This window comes from Phyllopteryx taeniolatus, chromosome 23, assembly GCF_024500385.1.
Source record: "Phyllopteryx taeniolatus isolate TA_2022b chromosome 23, UOR_Ptae_1.2, whole genome shotgun sequence".
Classification (NCBI taxonomy): Eukaryota; Metazoa; Chordata; class Actinopteri; order Syngnathiformes; family Syngnathidae; genus Phyllopteryx; species Phyllopteryx taeniolatus.
Window position 1 is genome coordinate 2,876,182 of NC_084524.1, and position 17,309 is coordinate 2,893,490.

General features: G+C 46.1%; 1 protein-coding gene across 5 annotated transcripts in view; it reads right to left on the minus strand.

Moving 5' to 3' along the window:
* Window positions 1-17,309, minus strand: part of LOC133472897 (sex-determining region Y protein-like) — a 376,487-nt gene that overhangs the window by 147,187 nt on the left and 211,991 nt on the right. The gene's annotated exons all lie outside the window — the stretch shown is intronic.

Sequence of the window (17,309 nt, forward strand, 5' to 3'; positions counted from 1 at the left end):
GCTGATCCTTAATGTGTGGCTGCCTTGGCCACTGGAAAAAATACACTCATAGAGACACGAAAGACTATATATTTTGTATTGTACCAGGACCGATTGCGCATGTCACACACGTAACGAGAATCAGCTGACTTCAGGCGAAAGGAGGAGCACACCACGGATTGTTTGCCACAAGACACAAATCCAGACAGGCAACCATTCACACTCACGTGCACACCATGAGCTGCACCAAAGTCAGGTGAGTGTACCATGACATCAGTGACCCGCATTCATATTCCCATCACACCAAATGAAATAAGATTTCTTTCAGTCAAAGTGATGGCCGTCTTGTGTCCTGATCTCAAGATGGCAAATCTCCCGAGGGTTTGTGGGGCGAGTTCGCCCGGAGTCATGTTTTCTCCACCTTGACGACAGCCGTGAGAAACGCGCTCTGACGTCGCCACGCCTGTCAGTCAGATAGTCAGAAAGGTGCGGGCTTGAGCTCAGAAGCGTGACTGATTAAATAGTCACGGTTAGCCCATTTTTGCATCTACGACGGCGCGCGGCTGGCAAACGCGTACCCGCGTGCATCGGGCGGCGGTACGGGAGGGCGGGGGAACCCGCAACGTCCGTGACAGATGAAGTCGAAGGGGCGGAAAGGAGGGAGCGCGTTCGCCTGTGGAGCTGCCGCAGTTCCTCGGGTGTGTGGGACCGGGGGGAGCGCGTAGGCAGTGGTGACAGATGATATGAATTCATGCAGGTGCCGGTGCACTGCGGCGGTGTCACGCACGCTGGCAAGTTTTGACATTTTTCAAGCAAACACAGACGAGTGAGTAGGCGCCATAGCTTCAGCGGCTCTGCATCGTTCTTTGATGTCGGCGCTATTGACAACTCAATGGCAATTGTTTGAAAGTGGCCACTTTGCCAAACTTTACTGACAAATGACAATTGATACTATCGGAAGAAGTAAAATGAATAGAAATGCATGATGACCACGATAAATTCCAATCTTTTTTTTTTATTTCCCGATGCATTTTAATACTACGTCTTAAGCCGCGTTCGCCTCCAAAAACAGTCGATGCCATCAATTGTAAATGTTAACAGGGTATACACAGACTAATAAAAAAAACTTTTCATCACTTCCAATCAAAAGCAGCAAATGCCAAATTGTCGGATGTTTTTGAATGATTATCGTAAGCGATTATCCTGTGGTGTGGGGTGACTCTGAGCCTGATTCCCCACTTCTGACCAGTCAGCAAAGGAGATGTTGTTGTATGCGGTGTGCTTTCATGTCGAGTACGACACCCACTATAACAGGGTTTTTCCTGGTCCAAATTGAGGCAGCGCGAGTACCAGTACGAAAGAAACAATGTTCATCTGTTTGTAAACAGGAAAGAAAATGCAGTCGGAAAGAAAATCTGTAATTGATGGCTCTTCTCTTCTTCTTGGACGCTTTTCAGGTGGACTTGTTTGTGATAGAGTGCTTCCACGTTGCTGTAATAATGCAATTGCAGTTAAAAAAAATGACAGCCAACTAGTGCAACGCTGGTCAGAAAACAGTTTTGGAGCTGGAGGCATTCTGAATTTAGGCAGCGGTGGCTAAGCACACATAAGAAGAAGAAGAAATAAGCATGGAGTCTCTCACATTTTAAAGGTTTTAAGATGTAAAAATTGTTTGTCTACCAAGCTGAAGTTGACTCCAAACTTCTTGAAAGGATTCCGATCAGGCTTGCTGTATCATTTGTCTCTCGGCAAAACATCTCACTGTCAAATGCAGATTAATTGACGGGAAGTGACAAATCCTTAGTTTGAGAACATGTTCTGTCCTGCTTTCCCAGATGACAGCATGTGGGTAATTCACTTTCAGAAAAAAAATAAGACAGCCGCAACATCTCGAAGTGCTCATTAGGAACAAGGTGGATGTTGAGCCTTGACAATGCAGACGTAGAACAAAACAAACAAAAAATACATGGACTTTCTTGTGATTAAAGGCATTTGCTTTCACCAAAACTATGCGTTTCTAATTTAACATGTAACCTCGCGTTTCTCTATTGCACACCATCTTGCGGGTATGGCGCAACTAGACAGTGGGCGTCACCTGCTCCGGTGTCGACGCCCACCGTCTCAGCGGCGCTTCGATCTCGGTCGCTAACGAGAGGCCTCTTGCGCGCGATGTCTTCATCTCAATGGAGGGTACAGGCACGCTCGCCGGAAAATGAGGCAACAAAACACTCAGACGTCATCTCGTCCTCTCCCTGCCCGGTTGTCGAGCAGACAAAGATAACACGTTTCTGTTTATGAACGGTTATCAACTAAAGCTGACACTGCAGTAAAAGATGCCCACCTACAAACTGAGTTGAATGCCCAATGACAGGATAACCAAGCTGTCTACAACTGCTCTATATCCCAAGCTAATGTTATACAGGCTAAACTCATCAGAAACAATTTCTCTTACCTGTGAAAGGCAGTTACACACGATCTATTATCAACTGTTTGACAATTTTGGCAAACGCGAAAAAACTGAATCGGCAAGTTCCAAAGTTTGGTAATCGTTCTGAGCATTTTTCATGAAAAAAGGGCTTTTCGAGGGCCCCTTCCTTGCTGCTTGCAGCTTAAATTATCATTGCTTTTTCTCTCTGTCCTTTCCCCTTGGCCGGCAAAAACTGATACTATGATGGTATTCAGAATTGCCCCATATTTCCTGGGTAGATGAAGGGCATAGGGGGATGGTAGTGGCGGAGGGCTCTCGGAGTGAAGGGTTTCAGGCGGGTGCGCGCGCAATGACAGTACCCGGGAGTCATCTTGTGAGTGGCGCATAAAAGAAACGGAGAGCGCGGGGACGAGATTGGAGTGTGACGGATAGCGTGAAGCGCATCAGGCGCAATATCTTGAAATCATCATCTTCAAGGCTCTTTCGCCGCCTTCGCAGAGAAGTTGCTTGTTTATTTGCGCAGCGTTGTGTTCAATCAAGTAAATTCCTCCTGACAATGTTGCCCCGGGCGTCATATTTCAGCCACTTATTTCCATGTGTTGAAGAGCCACAAAGGAGACATCCTACAGCTCTCCAAGTCTATTTCTTGGTTGTGTGGCCTTTTTTTTTTTTTTTTTTTTTGCAAAGGAGGGGAAGGAACGAAGTACAAATACTTGACTAATGTACTTCAATCGATTTTTCAGATAGCTGTGGAATTGGTCAGTGTTGTTGGCTGAAACAGCTATTCCACTCAAAATATCTCAGACCTAAGAATATAATCTTCTAATCATTTGACATCCTTGGTCGAGGCCGACTAATTTTGCCACCTCTGGCTTGGCTTTCTTTCAGGTCATGGGCATTGGGGCGGCGACCACAATGAATGGCGCTGACCGGCTGACCGCCGTTGAGCGCGTGAACTCCGAGTGAGCGACTGCTAATGGACATTGGATGAGGTGGAGCGCATGACTAACGGTTCAATTACGGACAGTAACATGGTGTCGACAGATCATTGGATAACAATATATTTCACTATAATGTTGCAGGAATGATATATGGGAACATAATTTCTGCACTCCAATCCCCTCGCGTGGTTAAATACTTTAAAGGAAATATGGATTTCTCTTCACCATTTAAAAGCAGGTGTCTTATTAACATGTTAAAACATCCCAAGGCATAGCCCCAACCCGACCCCACTGAAAACCTAAACTTGCACAAGGACAGAAGATGCAAACTCCACATTCAAAGACCAAAGCAACGATTCAACATCGAACCTCAGAGGTGTGAGGCAGACGAGCTAACCATTATACACTGTGCTGCCCGAATGAAAAACCCTTACAGTACAAAGTTTGAAAAGAAGGAAAGGCATCGAACTCCCGCATCAGTATTCATTGACTGCACGGTTGAGCACAACTTTCAAAGTTTTCCACCTTTCCTTCCCATCCTATTCCTCTTTCAGCGGCCTGCCGTCGCGCACTCATTTCCATTCGTCTTCTCTTGAAAAGTTGCGCTGACACTTCATTTGCAACACCATCCGCAGGCCAGAGGCCCGGGCGCGGCGCGGAATGCGAAGTGATCCCGTGCGCTTGATTCTATCAATCCTCTTTTTCACGCCGGGTTTTGAACACCTCAATCAAACCCTCCGCTCAAGGTCGCCTTTGGAGCGTGCTCGGCAGATGAAGTCCGACCCCCCCCCCCGACACTCGTCTACAACACCCCCACCCCCTCGCTGTCCGTGTGCTTTGAACCGGAGACATCACCCAGAGGAAGACGTGGAAGTGAGTCGGTCAGAGTTTTCATGAGGATGTCGCGCTTTAAGTCAGGCACAAGGCGGCTGGGCTCAGCTCAATGCCTTAACCAACAAGGTCACCGTCATTAGCTTGGCTGTTTCTCCAAAATGTGCCCAGCTAAAGCAGGTGCCAGTGGTGTGCAGGGTCCCTCTGGTGGTAGGCAAAAGAATCACTGAATTACAGAATGTTACAGTGGCTTCAACCTTTTCATCCAGTACAGTTGTATTGAACTTTTTAGTATATTTGCATTTAATCGTTCAGAATGATTTGTTTCCCAAATTTTATTAGGTGCAGTTTTTAACTTTTATATGTAATACACTAACTGAATAATTTAAGTACAGCTTTTGATTTTCTTATATTTAAGGCAAGTGTTAATGTTCAAACTATGCAAAGTGCCATCCATCCATTTTCCGAGCCGGTTCTCCTCACAAGGGTCGCGGGCGGACTGGAGCCTGTCCCAGCTATCATCGGGCAGGAGGCGGGGTACACCCTGAACTGGTTGCCAGCCAATCGCAGGGCACACATAAAACAAACAACCATTCGCACTCACATTCACACCTACGGGCAATTTAGAGTCGTCAATTAACCTACCACGCATGTTTTGGGGAGGTGGGAGGAAACCGGAGTGCCCGGAGAAAACCCACGCAGGCACCGGGGAGAACACGCAAACTCCACACAAGTGGTTTCGGGGATTGAACGCCGGTCCTCGGAACTCGAGTTTTTTGGGTCTATGCTAGAATAACTTGCTCTTGGTAAAAAAACAAACATCAAGGGAGGTTACCTGACAGTGAGGTGGTCCTATGTCTCAGAAGAGGCGGCACTGTTAAGGTAGAGTTCCTTGATCCAACTGGCAAACCAAATATCGGCCAAACCGAAGCCCTTTCGAGAAAACGTGACGATGTTTGGCCAAGGTATAGGCGCGTTTTGCTTAGCTTGCCAGGAAACGTTTTTCTACAGGCTACTACCGTGTAAATTGATTTTTTGAAACGTACATCCAGCAAATGTAAGATGCAAAAGTTCGTCATTCGTTTGGACGACTGATTTTTGACTAACTGTAAATTATTTTCAGTATCAGCAGGTGGAAGAGGCGCCCCAAAGGTCGATCCAAAACAGTGGTTCTCCAACTTTTAAGACCAATCACCAGTTAAAAAAATAAAACACCAACTTTGCTCTCCAAAACTGTACTCCACATAAATTTAACAATTGTACCTAAATAAATGTTTCAAAAAACAAACAGTTCTCAAACATTCAAAGCAAATGTATTGAACCTAAAAGTTAAACATGACTGATGTGAACAGGGGCAGTGATTCCTTCACATACCCCCAAGCTACAGCTTGCGGATCCAGGGACCCCCGTTTGAGAACCACTGCATGAGAGCAATCCTGCCTGTCAGCAGCAGAAAGAGGGCGCATTTTCGAACGGTCAGCTTTGACGCGGCGTTCAATTTGCGGCCGTCTGAGTCGACTGGGCGTGAGACGGCAAACGGGCTCGGCGCTCCCTCGCCCCGTTCTGCTTCACGGGCTGAATATCAACTGGAGCGCGGAATGGATACAAGGAGCGTGTGCCGGCTTTCTTATCCGAGGCGTCTTGCGCATCTTGCTTCCTTTCATCACGGCGGCGGAGCCCCCTATATGTTTTTCTCTCCCCTCCGCCGCTCGTCAATCGAGAGCTCCCTCGGCTCATTTTCTTCCACGGCGGAACGCACCTCGCCAGGCGTACATCACTGGACATCGATGTTTTGCCCAAGGCTCTACAGCATCTGTTCTAATTTCCCCGCGCCACCTTTGGAACTCACCCTCCCTACTTAAATCAGCGATGCCGTTTCCATGGATATTAAAAAGCATACACTACATCAGCAAAGCATACATTTGGTAACAAGAATTCAGCAATCTTGTTAAGCGTTCTTGGGCCCCCGATAGAAATCCCCTTCTGTAGCCTGAAAGCTAGGAGAAAAATGTAAATGAAAGATATGTCCATTCTATATTTTCATTTTAAAGTCACGCCAATCTTGCACAGGATAAGCAGAAGAGAAAATAGATGGACGGGTCCCATGGCAACCGCTGCATGCATCCTTTCAACTTGATACCATTGGTCCTCTCCATTTAATGTTCCGTTCCAATGTAGCCCTTCTCCAGACATCTCGGACGGCTATTTTTGACGAGATGAAAAATCTGCCCCCACTGTACCATTGCGGCCCAGTCTAATTACATGCACTGAAGATCATTTGCAAAGAAAAGAGAATGCCTTAAAGCCACAATCCCCATGAGGTCGTTGCTCACCGCTCATCTCCTCTTCCATGCGGGTTTTTGGCCAATTTTTTTATGTATTTTTTTTTCTCAAGCCCGTCTCCGCGAGGCTCGCCTTCTCCACCCCTACACGACTAACATCCCGTTAATTAGTATGAGGCTCGTCCTGAGATTTCCGCTGACGCCCGTTTCAATTTCTGATATTAGTCCGATCCCCGCGGACTTTGCAGGTAACCTCGTGTTTCTCCCCAAAGGGGGGCGGTGTTGTTAGAGAGCGCCCAGGTGGGTGAAGGGGGAATAAAGCGATACGGAGTACGCGCCGGTCCGGCGGGACGGAATGTAGGAATCAATGAAAGCAATCACAATGTACAATCGAATTTTGTTGGGAACTGCATACAAGACGGGCGAGGGACGGGAATCGGCGGATTACAAAGAGATGAAGTCACTGCGCGCTTTTTGGAAATGAAGAGAAGCGGTACAGTAGACACTGTGTAGGAGTTTATAAACAACATTTTCGGACTTTAACCCCAGTTTGCCTCTTCTGGTCATTTATGTGCTGTTCAAATTACTTGGGGAAATATCATTTTGAGGCCTTTTTTCCCCCGTTATCAGATCCTTGGGGGTCATTGATCATGATCGCATTATCAGCGCGGCCATTCTCAGACTAAGTAGCTGACTTGCCGGGGGAGGGGGGGGGGGGGGGGGGTGGGGGGGGGGGGGGGGGTCAACCATCAGTCAACGGGAAGAAATGATTTGTCATAAAAAATTTAAAGAGTGACTTAATGAGTCTCGTCGTCATCTCCAAAAGTGAGCAAACATATTCAAACTTATTAACACCCACTTTTCAAAATGCATTTCAAAATCACACTAAAAATTACAAGCATAACGCATAGAAAATCCTGTACTACCGTGTTGAGGTGTCTGTGCGTTAGCTATTCGACTTTAAAAAAAGAGGCGGGGCCCAGTGGGGTGGTGTGTGACGTCAACGCGTCTGCGTGTGTGAATGTCTGGCCGTGAGCCGTGAGTGACAGCAGCTCCTGCGCGCGTGTACTCATTGTTTTTGCACTTTCATGCATTACGGAAGGCAAGTATGTATGTAAATAAACAAACAATCACAAAAAAAAATCCCAGGAATTTTCGCGACAGTTTACAGTCCACAAAAGAACAGCAAAATAGAGGGGACGTGAATGATGAGGCACGATTTATATATATATATATATAAATAAAAGCACCCCATGCCATGGTGACGCTTTCTGTCAATGTGGGAAACAATTGCTTTTTCCCTACATTCATTTACACACTCGTCCTTCACGTGGCAAACTGTCGCCGAGAACAGCGAGCGGAAAGACGCCGGCTTCGCGGAAGCTAATTTTCCACTCCAGGAACCAGTCTGCAGAATAATAAGCTGCACTTTTTTAGTGTGTTGTTACGTGGAAATGATCTCCCTCGCGGCACGGCGTCGTTTCAAGGTGCCCACACGCTCGGCGCTTGTTAGCGCTCGGACCTGTCACATCGCGAGGGAGCCGACGGGCAGGGAGAGGCCGCGCCGTCGGCCCAGCGCCTGGCCAGCGGGTTATCATCTGCGTGTCATCATTAGTACTTCGGTTCCCTCGCCATTGTCGACACATTTGCAGTCATGTGCAACACGGCCGGCTTCGCCCTCGTCCTTTTGGTTGGACATGATCAACTCGGACGAATGTCAAAATGGCAACGAGCTCCAGGCCCACATACCGAAGATGTCCGTAACTTGATGAACCGCGAGGGGGGGGGAATAAATAAATACAAAATAAACGGGGCCCTCGTATGCAGGATTGGTACACCAAAAACCTCAGCTTCTCAAGACATGAATTTTAAAAACTTTGTCAGACATTTTGTAGAACGAGACTTTTTTGTCTTCATAAGATTCATTCTGAAAAATAAAGCTGATTCTGAACAGTTTGAGGTTTCGTTTGACAGTAAACTTCTACGGCAAGTGGCATTAAACAACTTGAAGCATCTTTTTTTGACCAACTGTTCACTATTTCCGGAAGCCGAACGGCGGCTCGTCTCTCAAGGCACCATTGTAATTGTGTGCAAACGATTCAAATTTCAAGGAATATGTCCCCTCCAAACTCAAAAGTGGACTTGTAACGTGCCGGTGGCAAACTGCTAAATAAACGCACTCTCATCAAGCTTTGTTTAATATGCAACATTTCCATCTTCCATTTACGCAGCTTCGGTTATTAACCGGGGCACTTAGCGTTCCACATGCTATGCGGCATATAGCTTTTTCCTCGTTGTCAATTGAGTGTGAGTGGCTCTCTGATGGAAATTAATTAGCAAGCGTTGACTTAATGCGCCGCTCTTGAACGAGACAATAAGCGGAGGTTTTCCACTCACTCCATTTTTGGACTCGATGAATAAAAGTGCAAAGACGAAAACAACATGAGATGTGATTATCCCGCTTGAGATTTAAATGCCAGTCTAATTTTGGGCTTCTCATTACTGATGATCTATTTAAAAATTGCTTTTTTTTTTTTTTTTTCACGTTTTTCTTGCTTGGGTTAAAGGGCTGCTGCTTTTAAACCTCAAGCTATTAACTTTGAAAGTGGGGAAACTATGCAAAAAAAACAACAACAAAAATACTTTTCACAGCACTGTACAGACACACACACACACACCTACCCAAATCCACCCACACATGCTCACAAAGTGCCCTGGCAGTTAATTATTATTATTATTTTTTTTTTAATGGGGGCAACTTTATCATGTCCGTGTTCCATAATCCATCAACATTTACATTCCATGAATCATTCTGCTGTCCGAGTCAGAGCAGCGCTCCAGGACGGGCCCCGCGGGCTTCTCGCCCTGCCCGCCCTCATTAACCGCACCCACATACACGCTCATGTGACTTACTGCTCAGGAAAATATTGACTGCACCACTCAACGAATGCGCTGAAGTGCATCAAATTATGTGCATTTGTCAGCAACTAGAGTGTCAATGGAGTTTTTTTTTTTTTGTCACACGGCCAAAGAAAAGCAAGAGGTAATGCTTAAAAGGCTTGAACTGAAATTTTATGTTGAATGGGAGTTGGGGGCGGGCATCAAAACGCGGCTCCGGTGGGGGGTGCTGGTGAGCCAACGCCGCCACTCCCATCCTGCGCACGCACAAACGCCATGGCTAATCTCTTCTGAATTTAGCGCGGCTAATTCCCTGCAGCTAAGTACGAAACTCCGAGCGCTACTTTGCAGTCGCTGGAAGCGCACGTGACGGATCAGAAGTGCGACGCGATGTCTTCTGCTCCACGGAGACGCCGGCGAGTCACTTTGCGCCGAAATGTTCAGGCGCTTGTTATCTTCACGAGAAGCCTGTTTCACTCATACACTCACACAAGCATCCTTCTTTTGCACACATTCTCACACATACACGCACACCCTCATCCACACATTACACCCCCCCCCCCCCCCCTCCTCACACACAAATCCAGTCTATATTTGATTTTTTTTTTGGGGTCCCTGAGCCATAATCTTTTCTTCCTCACAGGCAGAGGAAAAAAATAAAAAATAAAAAACAGTTCTTTTCGGACTACTGGAAATGATGCTTTCAACGTCAGATCTGGGAGAGCCATTATAGGAAAATATCACATCACGGAGATTAAATTAAAAGTGGTTCCACGGTGTCGGACAGAGAATTGGGGATGCAATTGTGAAATGGCTTGGTGACGGCAATTACACTGCGTTCCAAGTTATTATAGAGTTGACAAGAAAAACAACCCTCAGAGTTGCTTTTTAAGGGCGCACAGGTTCTCAATAGGGTTGAGGTCAGGGGGTGGGAGTTTTTCTCCCATAGCAGCAACAAATTCAAATGTACATTTTTCGACAGCATGGGATAGTTAGTTTTAGCGATTGATGATTTTTCTGCACTAAGAAAAGCCATCAAATGTCAGGCTGAAGGAAGGACAGTTTTTTGTTTGTTTGTTTTTAAATTGCAGTCAAAAGTCAAAATAGGTCAAATTTGACTGAAATTTTCCATTAATTGGATTCTTCTGAGGAAAAAAAATGATCAAACCTGATTCAGAACAATGATTTAAACAGACGGGAAAAACAAAAAATGTAAAAAAAACTTGTATCTAAATAAATTATTTAAAATAAATGCATATGTATTGAACTTATGTTAAATACAACTGAACAGTACTTGGGCAGTGATTATTTTGCATACCACTAGAGGGAGCCAGTGTACCACTCAACAATGTCATTTTGAGTTAATGAAGTTCTGTATTCGTCACAAATATGAATGCAGATGATTCGGTACATCATCGTTCGTTAACTGTGTCAGAAATGCGTTTTACTATTACGCCGCAGGAAGCTGCCAAATCCAACTTTCCACCGATCGAGGTTGACAGTTGCAGCTCCCATTCGACGGCAACAATAGAACAGTAAGATGCAACGTAGCCTGACGACGGGACGTCAGAGGGACACAGTTATCACTCCTCGTTGTTATCAAGATGTTTCACACCACCCTCGCCCTCTGTAATTAAACACCACCTGCTTAAAAAACCGTTAAAAAAAAAAACGACGTAAAATAAAAATTTGATCTTGCAGCTGACAGCTCTGCATGGTTCATGAAGATAAATTGCCTCCCCCCCCCCCCCCCCCCCCCCCCACATTCAGACTTCATAACACCTTTTGTGGTACTTCATCCGAAATAACGTCATTGGAGGTGCTAATAATTGATGCGTTCAAGAACACCCGGCAGTGAACCCTCGCTATTCACAAGGGAAGGGACCAAGCCTCATGAAGTTTTCTGTCAAACTACACACAAAACAAAGAATTACACATTATGCATTGACAAAAACTATACAACGTAGCCTTCAGTCTGCTAACATAAGGCTAATGCTAACATAAGCAATGATCTATCTGGCTGTATTATAACCCTTTAAGCAACCGATATTTGAACATAGATGGTGCCGCAGCCCATGAAGGCAGAAAAAATAACACTACTCAGTCGTATGCTGAATTCTTTATCCTCTGCGAAGAACGACTATATGATTGGCTGCTGCATTGAGGCAGGAAAGTAAGCGTGAAGTATGAAATGGCATTTCTACCGCCTCCGGGTGGCCGAGGCGCGCAAACCAGGATGAGCAGCGTAATGTGCATTGGAGCTCTCTCTGCAGCAACTCCAGAAGTTTCGCACCCTGCTTTATATCAAGGAGCCGCTACTGAACTCTCCCAACACGCTGCTTGACAATACGGGTCAGCAGCGTCCTTTAAATTACAACCAATATATCACCGTTAATTGAACCGCCGTCCGAGTTAGTTGACAGCCATCAGCCGTCACAGGTGATTCCAGGGAAAGGATGCGTCTCGCCAGTGCTTTTTATCCTCCACACCTCCCATTTCAGGAAAGGCCTGAGTGCGCTCACTGACTGTGTGCAGTAATCTGCTGCATGTAATGAAAAGCCATAGCTCGCCCCGCCCGGCTTTTTGCAAGGCGCCGCCATTAGAAGACTCATTGATTGAATTGCTTTCGCCTGGTAATGCAGGAGGGGGAGGCAAGTGAAGACCCTGGGTGTTTTGTAAAATCACTCCCGAACGAGAAAACTTCCGGCTTCGAATGATCTCTCAGACACTTTAAGTAGCGTGGGGGGTGGGGGGCTTTATTAGTATATTCATTTAACGAGCAAACCTAGCCGCTCGTGCGCCTTGAAAATGTATTCGTTAAATCTGGATCATCAGCATGCGCGCATTCAATTGAATTCCCGAGGGCAAGTCCCGGTTGATCCGCAATCACAGCGGACCGTAGAACCTTCATGTGACATCGGCGGCTTCCATGGGAGGAGACACGCACGTGGCCATGCCTAGTCTACGGCTCAGGTGGCTTTTGCTTTAATGGAGGAGCACGAATTGATCGGACATGCTTTGGCCGTGCAACGCCATTAAGCATCCAGCTGTCAAGTCAAGATCTCCACTTTTCCCCCTTCATTATGCATGCTCGGTTGTATCCAACATGGTCTTGCCTCGGCATGAATGCCAAGCAGACACACTAAATGGCCTCCGCCCCGGCCGAAGCGGCGAGATGTAATCTTTCCCATCGGAGACATGCTTATATTTTTCTCCCGGAGGTTATCACAAGCCGCCTAAGGGGGCTTTGATCATACACCTCAAATTCAATTAAAGCCCGATCTGATCCCCTCTCCGAAGCAGACTCACCAGTCAGCTGGAGCGCTCGTTTCTCATTTAGAGAAGCCGGGATCCAGTTTTGGAATTTGTCCAAATGAGTCCAAATCGGAAGAAGATAACCCAGGTGACACTAAATTACGATGCTTTTCTGCCTAGGCTGTCTAATGTCGGAAAAGTCCAACTTTGATCACCATTTTGAGGACTGGGCAAATTCCAGGGCTCGCAAAGTTCGATCCCATGTCTAGCTCCTTTCTTAGGGGGAGTTCTTCCATGTGCTTGTTCATGTGGGGTTCAGTTCTTGACCTGCTCCACATGTGCGGTGCCTTGAGCAGTGATTCTGTTGTGAATTGGTGCTTTAGAAATGAAACCGAAGAAAGTCACAACTACTATGACACATCCTGACCATTTAGTGAGGCAGTAAGATGCCCCTTCTTAGATTTATGATTCCATCACAGTCAATTTCCTTGAGTTAAAGACTGAATAAAGTGCTCTTACTCTTAAGTGCTTTTACTCCTATGTGATGTAGACATTGTTATTTCCTCTCGGCTAAAAAGGCTGCTAGCCTTAGTGTGAAACAATAAAGCCTGGCCTTCGGTTACTGCTCATTAACGTGCCTCTTTATGAGAGGTGGTATTGGAAATGTTGCCTTGGAAAGACACTAACGTTTGAACAGGTAATGTAGACTCTCCACTTGATTGGTGCCGGTCATTGAAGAAAAGAAAAAAACCTTGCAAATATCATGCAGCATAATTTCTGCAAATAGAGGCAAGAGATATTCATTGTTCTCATTTGACCCTTGACCTTTTCCTCGTTCCAGATTCAGCCCGGCTACATCAGCCGGCATGCACCAATAAAATACGATGAACATAACCTTGATCGAGCAGCGGCAGCAGAGAAGCATCTGGGAAAGGGACAACGGAGGTAAAACAGTCTCACAGCGGCAAGCACTTGACGAGTAAAAATAACTTGTAATAGCCTCAGGTAAGTTGACTGAAATTCCCCAAACTGATTTTAGGTAACGGCACCAAGTGTGGGCGTGAAAATGGCTGAGAAATGCTAAGCTGCTTTTAAAAAGGCAGCAGGGAGGACGTGGCGGAAACATAGCAAACGGCGAGATGGGTTCAGGCAATGCCCTCGCCAACAGCCACCGTTTGTACACCTTCGCAAGTCTTCCTCGTGGGATAACAAAGGAAATTGAACTGATTGCATTTAGTAAAACAAGAGAAGACGATCAATAAAGTCAGTGGCGGGCGCCGCATTTGAACTGTCAGAAATGTCACGGAATGAAGAGAATAGACTGCTGGGGATCATTCATTTGAATTTAGGTTGTAAATGTATGAATTATCAATGTCCACTGGCAGTAAATACATGTCTGAGTTTGTCGTACTTTTCTGTCCAACTTGTGCCAGCATCTGTCAATCAGTTTTACGGTGGGTCAGGATGCGTCAGAATGAGCGCAACAATCACAGCGGGAACCAGTCACCTTGCCCGGGCGCCGTAATCATTTCACACTGCGCCTCGACGGGTGAGTGACAAGAGGGAAGACCTGAAACTAAAAACGGTTTGAGGATCGAGGGCGGCGTCTAAATGCTTTGTTAAGATTTCACCGCGTCAACCAGGAACCGCAGACACTGGCATCGGCAGCCTTTACACAGACACACACTCTCGCCGCCTTGTATTTCAACACAAAAAAAATTTGAATCGCTTAACAGAAAAATCTGTGATATAGTTGTTGGGGGGTGGTACTCAATACTCTAAATACTTCTATTATTTCTGGGTTTTGTCCCTATAGCAAGGGTTCACTATACTGGAAACGGTGCCATGAGGGTTACAGCGCTTAACCTGCTGATTGGACTCTTCAGCCTCGGTCGGCAGCGCTGCGATCAACCTCGACCTACTGCGATAAACGTCGGCCTTGCGCTTCAGTCACGTCTTGCGGATTTGATCCCGCTGTCTCACGAGAGGCTGGAGATATTGTAAGTCGAAAGCGGTGCGTCTTTTTTGCCTCCCAATAAGACAAACCAGCGTCCCACCGCCAAGATGCTGCTTTATGCCTCTCAAAGGCCTGGGTGGGGAGGGGGCAGGGGGGGGGTGGGGGGAGCTTCATGCTGTAATGCTCTGGCAGACGTTTGACATTTACCATTTATCACCATCCAGGGTTAATTAAACCCAGCCATCCACCATCTCAATTAAAGAATGGCAAACTGAATATTTATCTGCTACTGGGATGGAGGGCCCTTCAAAGGCTGAATTACATACAGTAATAGCATAGTAAAATATAGCATGCCATTCTGGTCTCACTTTTAGCAGTTTCTGCATATTTTCATGACCAAACACCCGCAACGCAGATATTTGAATGCCCTTGGACGGTACGATAGCCTTCATTAACGCTTCCTGCTTCACATATTGTAAAAGTACTACTTTGCCAAGTCGACTCCACGCACACCTCGCTCATGTTTTTCTAAGGGCATCTTCGGAAAATGAACTGAAATGAACAACAACTAACTGTACCTGTACTTTCACTGATGCTAATTGTTAGCCCGTGTGCCTATGGAGTTTCCCATTGTATGTTAGCATTCAGGTAGCGGTGGTTATGTGGTGTGCTTCAAATAAAGTGTACTTCTCTGCTTTTTGTTTTTTTTTACTTCAGACGGGCTTACTTGAGGCGAAAAGCTTCAATCAATTCCTCCCGTGGCCAAACAATCACAAACCGACAGATGGTCGGCACATCGGGGAGAAACCCGAATAAACGAGTGGGCGACGCCATCGATGCAGATGCACCCGCGCAAAATATATTACTACTATTATTACTATAGTACTATAATACTTACGTTAGTCACACGTTCTCCCCCACTCACACACAGACTTACACTCTCAAAACTGACTCTCACCCACAAACTCTCTCTTATTCATTGTCTCTCACACGCTAAACTGTACGCTTACACCGACTAACACACGGTCTCACTCTAAATCGAACCCTCTCACCTCACTCACACATTCTCACTTTGACACAAAAAGTCCCAATGCTGAGAATTAAGGATCCTGGCTGGACCGCCCATCAAGTCTTGGGAATATTAACCCAATGTTGTTTGTGCAGCCCTCACACTTGCCTCAATGTCCCCCACACTCTCTTGCCCCACTTCCATAAGTAACAAGTGCACAACAATATCACTAGACCATCACTGACTCGGCTCAAATGACTTCTGGAATTGCTTTGCTTCTCCTACCTTACACACACATCACAGATGTTGTTTTCCCCCCCAGTGTGGCTGCATGCCAGAATCTGGTGTGGCACACCATTAGCAATAGAGCTGACTGTGTAGACGTTGGGCTTTGTTGTTGGGCACAGAATACTGCAGACGGACATTTTTTGTGTCGTTTTGACGGGTTCTACTTCAGAGATAAACCAGCTTGGATTTTATCCTGGCGGGGGGGGGGGGGGGGGGGGGGGGGGGGGGGGGTGGTTGGTTAAAGTGTTCATAAAAATGGACATTTTCACATTTTTTATTTTTTTTTTTACAGAAATCAATCAGCCTTGCAATGATTCTGAAGTAGTCAGATGGTATATTCTTTTCCATAATTAGAAGCAAGTGCGGCGGCTTTGTCGCAGTCTCTCGTGTCTGCTCTCCAAGTTGTTCTGCTCTGAGGTCAACTTCCGATTAACTAATGTGATGTATCCCTGCTGCCAGGATGCATTACCGCTCGCATTGTTCTCCCGCGACGCTCACGTGGGCAGGCTTTGCCTTCAATTACTCTCTCAACTTTTCTTTTTAATTGAACGCGTGGCCAGATTAGCGGCGGGACAGTTTAAATGATGAAGAAAAAAATAAATAAATAAATTCTGTGTCCTGAAACTGTCCTACATCTGGTGCACATCTGAACCCCCCCCCCCCCCCCGCTGCCACCCCCGTTGTTCGATAAGCAATCGCCAAGAGAGTGCGGGGGTCGTATAAACGAGCCGAGTCGCGCGACGCACTTTGTTTCTGTTTGCTAGACGGGTTCGATTCCCGGGAAGACATGGCCCACAAAACCAGACACCTGGAGGCTGGAGGCTGGATGAAAACTAATTACAGCGGTGTTAAAAGGCGAGGTCAGTGAGGCTCGGAGAAGACTGAGGAGGGTACCCTTTTGAGTTGAAGGCCCAAAAACAATCACTTGGACCAAACAACGCTGGGGACTGATCTTTTAAAGGAGTCATACACATTTTCATACAATTGAAAAGAATTCCCATCTGCCCATCTGTCTGCGTAAGATGTCCGCTGCAGCTCTGTAGACCTTGCGCAGAGTCACCTGTGCCTAATTTCATTTAACACCCCCCCCCCCCCCCACACACACAACACTGAAACTGAGCGCCCATAAAAGATTTTATTGTATTGTTACTCGCGGTTGCAGCATTTCATCACCGAATCAGCAAATTACAAAATCAAGTCCCACCTCGACATTATTATTACAGTATTGACAGAAGCTAATGCTAAGTTTCAAAGTGCTTCTTTAGCTCTTGAACTTCGTCCAAGTCACTGGCTGAGAAACTCTGCGTGAGGGTTGTTGTGATGTTAGTTAGCCCCACAATTTTACAGTACAGAACGACTCGCACACAGACGCATTTTAAGAAATAGATTAAAGATTTGATTGGTTGTGTAATAATGCTGTTGAACATCCAATATCTTCTAT